The sequence below is a fragment of the Rhamphochromis sp. 'chilingali' genome (genome assembly GCF_963969265.1).
Source record: "Rhamphochromis sp. 'chilingali' genome assembly, chromosome: 17".
Classification (NCBI taxonomy): domain Eukaryota; kingdom Metazoa; phylum Chordata; class Actinopteri; order Cichliformes; family Cichlidae; genus Rhamphochromis; species Rhamphochromis sp. 'chilingali'.
In genome coordinates this window covers 35,663,569-35,673,155 of record NC_137944.1, presented here as the reverse complement: position 1 = coordinate 35,673,155, position 9,587 = coordinate 35,663,569, and positions in this window count along the sequence as shown.

Here is a 9,587-nt window from a genome sequence, read left to right as displayed (position 1 = left end):
GGACACAGTGACAGCTGTATATAAAAGATGGACACTGCTGATGCATCAAACCTGTTTTCTTTGGCCAGCAGGGGGGGATATCTGTCGCTACAAGAACACTTCCTGTTTTATACACTTTCCCGAGGACTTTGCCAACACAGTCGTTTTGACTCGTACGGAATAAAAGATGACGTCACTTTATTACAGATAGCAACCGTGAGCACGCAGCAGGGTCACGGTCGGGTCCGCCCTCACATCCACTTTCCAAACACAAACATGGCGACAGCGACATATCCCGGACTCGATGATGTCATCATTTATCTACATTTGTCTGTCTCGCTCAGCCAATGAGGTTCCTGTTTGTTGAGCTGAGGTTTGGATTGCTCTTATTTCCTCCAGTTTTGGCGGTCTCGATGAATCTGCAGCGATGCTGGGTGTGTTAGACGCAGAGTGAAATGTCAGCAAAGACCATCAAAGGTTCAGAGATGAATGGAAAAAGGAAATTTAGGAAAATAAAAGAGGAAACGCAGCCCAGCGAGGCTTTGAACACCTGAGGAACACCTTCCTTGCCTCCTCCCCATTCCTCATGTAGGTAAGCTGAATGAGGGAGGAATCAGTGACAGCAGGAAGGTGTGGAACTGAATCTGGTGCTTCTGCACTCGCTGTCATGGGCTCTGAGGTGATGTCACTTTCACTTTTAATAACAATAAACTGACGACAGTGCTGCTGAGAACAGATCAAGACTGAAACTTCCATAAACTTTATTTTCTTGTTACTCCCTCGTGGGACAGATGTGGGTGTGGGTGAGCCTTCCAGGCCACAGGAGCCCCGGGAGCCATATTTAAAGACTGTCATGTAGTATTTCATAATAGACTCTCCATGTGTCAGTGTGGATTCTCTGTGACAGGAAGCTGCAGACAGCGAGCTCCCACAGCTCGAGTCACTAAATGTTTTTAGAGCAGTGAACCCAGGGTGACCAACAGGACGTACGAGAGAGGCTGAGGAACACACACACATACACAGATGTAAAGTGAACACAATAATAAGCACAATGACCACCTCCACCTTGGATGGTCACTTGCAGACTTAATAACATAACATATTATTTGTCAGATAATAAGTTAAGCTCCCGCTGGGCTCAGTCGCCGGGGACTTTTGAAACATCTGTTCATTCACTAATGTGTTTCATTAGCTACAGACACCATCAGCAGTTTCATACATTTAACCAAACAGCCTGAAAACTGAAGACGACAACAAAGGGAAGGAACGCCTTATAACTCCCAAATATCACAGTTAACTCTCTCACAATATATAAGACTAGTTACATTTGCACATGTATATTTTCATCATTGCTTCTTGTCCTCCACCACAGCGGTCTCTCCACTCTCACCTCCTCCTCGTCCTCTTCCTCCTCACCTCAAGCCTCATGTACTGAACTAAAGTCAGCACTTAAACATTCACGCGCACAAACATACTCATTTATCCTTGATATAGTTGTAAGTACTTGTTATTAGCAGATTAAACATGTGACCTTCCCATCTCTGCACAGCTGAGAAGAGCTGGCTAAATAACAACATCTGGTTGTACGGCAACATTGTGCCAGCTAATGTTTGGCTCGGAAATCACGCTTTTGATTACGTTCTCACACTGAGTGAACGTTACAAGCTAACAATATCCAACACCGTGAGATCCACTTCAAACACAGTTTCACTAATGTCGGCTAACAGGAGCTAACAAAAGCTAAGAGCAGCTAACAAAATCTAACAGCTGCTAAAATAGGCTAATGGCAGCTAACAGAGGCTCACAGCAGCAAACAAAAGCTAACAGCTGCTAACCGAGGCAAATTGATCTTCAACAGCAGCTAAAAATGCAGTGATATTAACAAAAAAGTTCAGGAACTGAGCAACACTGACTCATCAACTCATCGACCTCGTTTCACTGAGTTTTACATCCAGAGTAAAACTGAGCTGAGGTAAACTGCAAACAGACAGCCTTCAGCTGCAGTCCCACAGCAGAATTATAAACTTAAAGTGAGAGGAGTAAGAAAACAGGACTGCAGTCTGCTGACATGCAGTGGTGATATTTTACACACAGCATGCTCTTTAAACATGTTCAGGGTGAACAGGTGAACAGCTCTGGCTGATAAACCTGTCACATGACTTCTGATGTGCACTTTCTGAAGCACAGGTGGCATCTACCAAAACAGACACAAAATGATCACCATGAACAGCGTGTAAAAAAAACGACACGAGACGCCTGCTTCTCCAGGAAAACGTCCCAAAATAAGATCTGGAAAAAGAAGAGCAGGTGCAGACTACGTTGTGCTGTCGTTCTGTGTTTTTTCCGTCGTGTTGCTTCGTATGACGAGGTGGCCCGCTGCCTCCGTGTTTGCCCCTTGTAAAGTCAGAGGAATGAAAAGCTTTTGAGGGACGTAGGTGTCAGAGGAACGTCCACAGGGAGGAGCCGAGCGGAAACGAGCCGAGGTTTGTTGAGCAGACGGAGACGAGACGTGTTAACAAGTTGTTGTAGCATCCTCTGCTGCTCCGCTGTCGGACATGAAATATTTACAGGCAGAGCTAATTAGAGGAAGTACACACACACACACACACACACAACCCCGTTCAGCTATCTTAGTGAGGACCTTCATTGACATAATGCTTTCCCTAGCCCCTTACCCTAACCATCAAAAATGAATGCCTAACCCTGACCCTAAACCGAACCATAACCTAATTGTAACCCACATTTTGAGCCTCAAAAAGGCCTTTAAATGCCTTCAAATTTGTGAGGACCGGGTTGTGTGTCCTCACAAGCTACTGTTGGTTCTCACAAAGATAGTAGAATGCAGATTTCGGTCCTCACAAAGATAGCTAGACAGGAACACACACACACTCCTCTGGACACTGAGCCTCTGAATTATTTCCTGTTTGATGAGACCGGCAGTCAGATCCTGTAATCTGGCCCGGCTGGTGAAATAAGTGTGTTGATGGTGGTAACAGTGAGCGAGCTTACAGCTGACGTGCCTTCATCGGAGACAAAAGGAGACTCATCGAGCAGCGCTGTTGTTATAATCATGCAGCTATTAGACAAATGAAGACGCTCACCACAGTGACGACACAAAGTCAGAGAAAAGGCCACTGGGTTCAAACGTGAGCCTCTCGGTGGACCACACCTGCATGGGCAGGTAAAGGTGGTCTGGGTGCTCCCGCTTCCTCCAGCTGGGTAACCACATGCACGTTAATCTAAGGTTAAGGTTAATCTATGATTAAAACATGACCCGCCTGCTGAGAGTTAATATGAATATTCAACACTGTCAGATATGAACAAGGCGTTTTCATATCTACGCCGTCCTACGTGGTAACCTCAGGTTAGGATTCAGGTCGAGGTCACGACTTTAACCTGACAGGATTAAAAGCAAAACTTTTCTTTCAGATTGGTCGATTTACTTGTTATAGAAATAAATAAATCTGGATGTTACTTAACAGTGTTTCGGCTGATATCAGTCTACCAATAATGGGTCATGGTAAGCTAAGGCCATTCTTTGGCCCAGGTGAACCATCAGTTGGTGTTCTCTCTCTGGCATGACGTGCCTGCTGTTGGCCCCTCCACGGTCCGTCCTAATAATCATCCCCACTGTGCTCGCTGATCCTGCCACGGTTACCAGGCAAAGGCCTTCTGGCAGGACTCTGGCAAAAGAAGCTGGGTCCTGTACTATCTAGGATCTGTATATCTAGGCTGCCTTTGTCTTATGTGTATCATCTTATGCTAACTAAGCAGGATAAGAGCTCACCAATTTAACCCATGGAAGGGGTGGAGCTGGCAACCTGTGACCAATCATAACTAAGGATACGTGTAAAGGATAAAAACGACACTGTGAGAGGAAAAAGATCATGTCCGGGAGTTTAGTGTTAAAGGTCTGACATAAACTAAAAACATAAACTAAAAACAAATATCCAACATCAATCAAATAGTTTCAGCCAAGAGGCTAAAACACAAGGAACTGATCGGTCACCCGATGACCTCTGACCTGGACCATAACCCAGGCTCGTGAGAGTCCGGTTCTCAGCTCTGTCAGAGCGTTTGTAATGGAAATGCTCGGCGCGCTTGTTCATCGCTTCCTGGAGAGAGGCGTGGGCCTCAACAGGAAGTCTCCCATCACAGGAGCACCGAGCGTCTTCTTTTGTCTTCTTGTCACATTACGCCATCAAACCTCAAACGGATGCATCGTTTTGTGCCTTAATGTTTTCCCGAGTGCGGCGCCATTTGCATTTCGCTGTCTGCCTCGTGTCTGTCAGTGCTGCACGGACGCCGAGAAGCACCTGCGGTTTGCACAGACTGCGTGTGCGCTAGCGTGTGGCTACAGCTGAGAGCGCTCTGGTTAAACGCTGCAGCAGAAAGCAGATTTTGGTTTGCACCACAGAGAAAAGGTTGCAGTCATCATCTGCTGGGGAGCTGGAACTCCCCGAGCTGTCAGCGCATTTACGGTGAAGGAGAAGTGTGTGTGGCGATGCTAATGTTAATGCACGGAGACGGGAAAGATGCAGGAAAACAGTCGTGTGAATCGGGAGAAATCCTTCACTAATCACACGTGTCAGCGAGGAGGACGGCTGCCGTTTTCCCAGACTGTCACCGTGAGCAGCAGCAGCTCCGACGGGAATGCCGTGATTACTGTGTGATTGCCACTCGCAGCGAGTAATGAAGAGTCCAGCTCTTATCTGCTAACAGGCACAGAATAACCCTTTAATTAACCCCTAATGAATAAACCCCGAAGTCACAAACAGAGGAAGTCTTAATCCAGATGTAGCTGCAGAAGAAGCTCAGCTTTCTCTGGCTGAACTGTGTGTGAACTTTAAACTCTGCGGGGATTAAAGCGTCTGGAGCGATGCGCAGAGTGCTGCACTCAAATGCAAACCCGAGGTCCTCCGGCTTCTGCTCTGCTGCTAAAATATTAGGAACAACTGCGCTTTCTACTCCATTACATTTCTGTGTCGACTTACTTCACACATTTGCACATTAAAGGCTTTTTTTTATTAGTCAGTTAATTAGTTAATCCACAGAGAGGAAATGAATGTAATAAACCTTTTTGTGGTTCTTAAACCGGCAACGGAGGATCAGAGGATTAATCCATAATGAAAATTATCATCGGCGTACCATTAAGTGACCATTTAAACTGACAAACTTTTACTTATTTGCTTAATTTTGCTTAATTATTGCAGTATTTATGGTGGTTATGCTTTCAACACAGTGTTTGTGCAGTAAAATCATTTGTGCTCATCACAGAGGAGCATTGAATCAGGACAGTGTGAGCTCGGTGATCCCGAGGAGGGTCAGTCAGGGTCAGATCAGAGGACGCTGTCCAAGGACGGTGAGTGGAGAGAGACAGCAGAGCTGCTGCCTCACGCACGTTGCTGTGAGATGCAAACTGCAGAGGAGGCTGCCTACGAATGTAAAGGTTATGATGTCACAGCGGTCCCAGCAAACACTCGAATGCAAAGATTTGAATGTTTAATTAAGGCCCATGTGATCACTCTGACCTTCGAGCGAAAAGGAGCAACGAGATAAACGACGGGCTGAGCAGGATCGACAGGTGTAACCCTGACAGAAGCACAAAGACGTGCAAGCAGCTCAAACCTGAGCAATAAAACCTCAAAGAAAGCTCGTCATCATCATAAAGGACTGTAAATATGTCCGTCCGTGTTAGAAAGAACTGCTGAGGCTCTAAAAGCTGCTGCAACTGTGCAAGGGAATAAAAAAGGCCTGAATGTGACCTGGAAAATATTTGACATGTAGTACAGCACTTGTGGTGAGAGCGAGGTCCTCTGTTCCTGCAGCCCTGGCACAAAGACGGGCGTTGCTAGCTACAGCTGACGGAGGCTTCCAGCTGGAAAACTGCTGCAGCGTCCTTTGGAATAACAGCGTGATGTGCACCAATCAAATCTAAGCAGGACAGAAACGACTAATCATCGTCAAAGACCGACTGTCCTCGCCGATGTTTGTGGGGAGGTGAATTTTTATTTCTGTTTGATTTTAATTCAAGGGCGGGAAACGTCTCGCTGCGGCCAATCAGCAGCCGTTTTAAGGAAGATGAACTTGTTTGTCTTCAGGCTTTGATTGTGACAAAAGTTTTTTTCTCTCTTATAGACTTTGAGATTTTCCTTTAATATCTTTGCTTTTATTAAAGCGTTGCTGTCGCAGCTTAATGACTCGATCCAAAATCACCATAAAGCAGAGCTAATTTAGAAATATTGGATTTCGTTTGCTGAAATGTCCCCAGATTGACTGTTGCCTCTGTTTTATCTGCAAACCTCAGTCTTTGGTAACAGTCCCATGAAATGATTGAATTTCATGGTCTGAGTTTCATCACCAGACCAAAAAAACATTCACGCAAATGAAAACTGTGTTTTTCTCTCCTGCTGCTTAATTTAGGTAGAAAAACCTGAACATTTCATTCAGATTGAAAACAGCTGTTTTCATTATTTTTCATTATGAGCAACAGCAGCTTTTTAACTTTACTATGATTTTTTAAAGAGTTTTACCTACTAAGGATTAACATTTAATAATAATTAATAATCCTCATTCCCTATTGAATGCCTCAGGAGCAGAGATGGGCAGTAACGCGTTACTGTAATCCGATTACTTTTGTCAAGTAATGAGTAAAGTAAGGGATTACTATTGCAAAAACGGTAATTAGATTACCGTTACTTTCCCGTAGGAACGCTGCGTTACTGCGTTACTAAAACCTTGACTTTTTTGCAAGAATGTCTCATGACAGTGACGTAAGCGAGTGCGACGTTCGTGACAACAGCTGTGTGCAGATCAACAATGGATCATATATCGAGTGCAGAGAGAGTATGAGCGTGCAGCGTTTAAAGCGTGGAAGTACTGACCTTACTTTGAGTTTGATTCCATAAAAAGTGACAAAAACATTAGTGTCCGCTGTGCGTGGGAAGAAAACTTCTTTTTACAGCGGAAAAACCCCTAAACTTCCAACAAGCACCGAGTAGCTACGACGTAATGGGAAACTCACAGAGAAACTCGCGGATTCTTCCACTGACCGCGGCACACCTGCACCAGAGTAAACCTCCGCCTACCCTGCTCCTGCTTTACAGGTGAAAATAGAGCAACAGGACCGCTGAGTCTTTGACTTTATTTATTTTCTGCTGTGTTTTACTTGCATCTATTTGAAAGACTGAGTGTAAACACACAAAATATTTTATTTTATGAGCTGGAATGTGCAGGAAATAGGTTTAAATGTTAAACTAATTTCTTCCAGTCAGAGAATGTTGCATATAATTAAATTTTTGCTTGATGCATAAAGTTAAAAGATTAAAACTAATAAAACAAGTTTTAAAAAGAGACTTTTCCATTTGATTACATTTATATGATGGATTATACAGAAAAAGTAGAATTGGGCTGAAAGATCTATCACTTTATCACCTATTCAGGTTGTTAATTAATTAATTACTTTTGAAAATAAGTAATCAGTAAAGTAACGGGATTACTTTTTGCGGGAAGTAATCAGTAATTAGTTTCTGATTACTTTTTTAAAGTAACTTGGCCAACACTGCTCAGGAGCAGGATGGTTGCCTCACAGGTGAAGCCTTCAGTTTTCAGGCCCCTCTGCTGTGGAACCAGCTTCCAGTTTGGATTCAGGACACAAACACTATCATGTCTAAACTGCTGACAGTAAGTAGTAATTCCAACAATGTGAAGAATAAATGAGGATATTTATGCAGGTCTTCATCTGACTTCAGCTCAGAGATGATGCTCGAGGTAAGGAGGAAGATGAGGGAGGAGAGAGAGCAGCAGCAGAGGATGGGACATAATGAGAAAGAGACAATGAAAATATACATGTTCAAGTGTTCAGAGGTCATGTATAATGTGAAAGAACTTTTTTAAAGAGGCTGGTCTCGAGCCACATAAGTAGAATGCAGTTATTCAGAACAGCAACGCAACGGCACCAAACTGGCACTCGCTCGAGAAATTTTAACGGCTTGATTCTAAATTTATGGAAATGTTTGTCAGAAGATGTAATTACAGAATAATTCATCTATATTTACAATCACAACATCCTTTTTTTAAATAAATAACCTAAAAAATGACGGACTGTTGCTTTGACACCATGCTACCCCAGCACCTCCTCGTCACCTGTTCCCTTCACCTACCTGCTCCATCACCCCTCTCCCTGGGGACGCTTTCTACCACTTACAGCAGAATTCCTCTGCGTCCTCCACGTGTGGAGGATACACACCGACAATATTCAGCATCACTGTCTGACCCTCTGTTCACCTCCACAACATTATCCCTGCTCCATCGCTCCTCCTACTTACACCATGGAACAACACCCAGTGCTCCTGCCCTGCTCTCCTGCGCACACCACAGATCCATAGATCCACCCTCCTATCTCTGCTCTCTCCCTTTAGCAGTCATAGGCCCTACGGTTGGAGCTCAGCTCCACCCTCGTGCCATTCCTTCTCTCTCGCTGCCTCCTAACATGCCTTCCCCGTCTCCTCTTCTTTGTCTTCAGTCAACAGTAGCACAGCTTCCACCAGCACTCTGTTGGTCAACAGCACCGAGGCTATTGTCGTTAACCCCGATCACCCTGACTGATCTGACCCCGCCCAGCTTAAAACTGTGAAACAGTGTTGTCAGGCACCATGTAGGGCTGCCTTCCTGCAGTGCCTGCCTAAAACTCACTGTGGGAAATGTGTTTTTTCACAGTGTGTAAATAGCAAAAACTGCTTTCAGGCTTCCTCTTCACCTGCTAATCTCCCCTCACTGCAGCTCACACAGTAATAACTTTGGAATAAATTACTGAGGTGAACTTGGCAAATGTTTAAGTGGAGATACAAAAAAAGGTTTTAATTTGGAAAAAAGGGGAAAAAGTCCCAAAATGCTCCGACTCCCACACAAGCTGAGAAAGTCCTTCTGCTTCTGCGCTGGTGTAATTATCCCAACCAGGCAGATATCACACGACTACATGATGATGATAACTTCCTCAGTAATCACCACACACACACGCACGCACGCACACACACACACACACGCACGCACGCACGCACACACACACGCACGCACACATGCACACACACACACACACACACATGCACACACGCACACACACATGCACACACACACACACATGCCACACACACACACACGCACGCACACATGCACACACACGCACACACACATGCACACACACACACACACACGCACACACACACACACGCACACACACACACGCACACACACGCACACACACACACACACATGCACACACACACGCACGCACACACACACACGCACGCACACACACACACTCACACACATATGCACACACACACACACACACACACACACGCACACACATGCACACGCGCACACACACACACACACACACACACACACACACACACACACACTGCGTCAGCTACAAAAGCCAAATTTGCTATTTTTCATCGTTGCAAAGCAGAACAAACGAATGAAAGATGAAAAACAATCCTCACGTTCATGCTTCCTGATCTCTTTATTCTTCCCTCCATCTTTTTCCTCCTCCTCAGCCTCGCGTCTCTTCTACTTTACTGCAGTGTCATGGTGACATTTGCAGT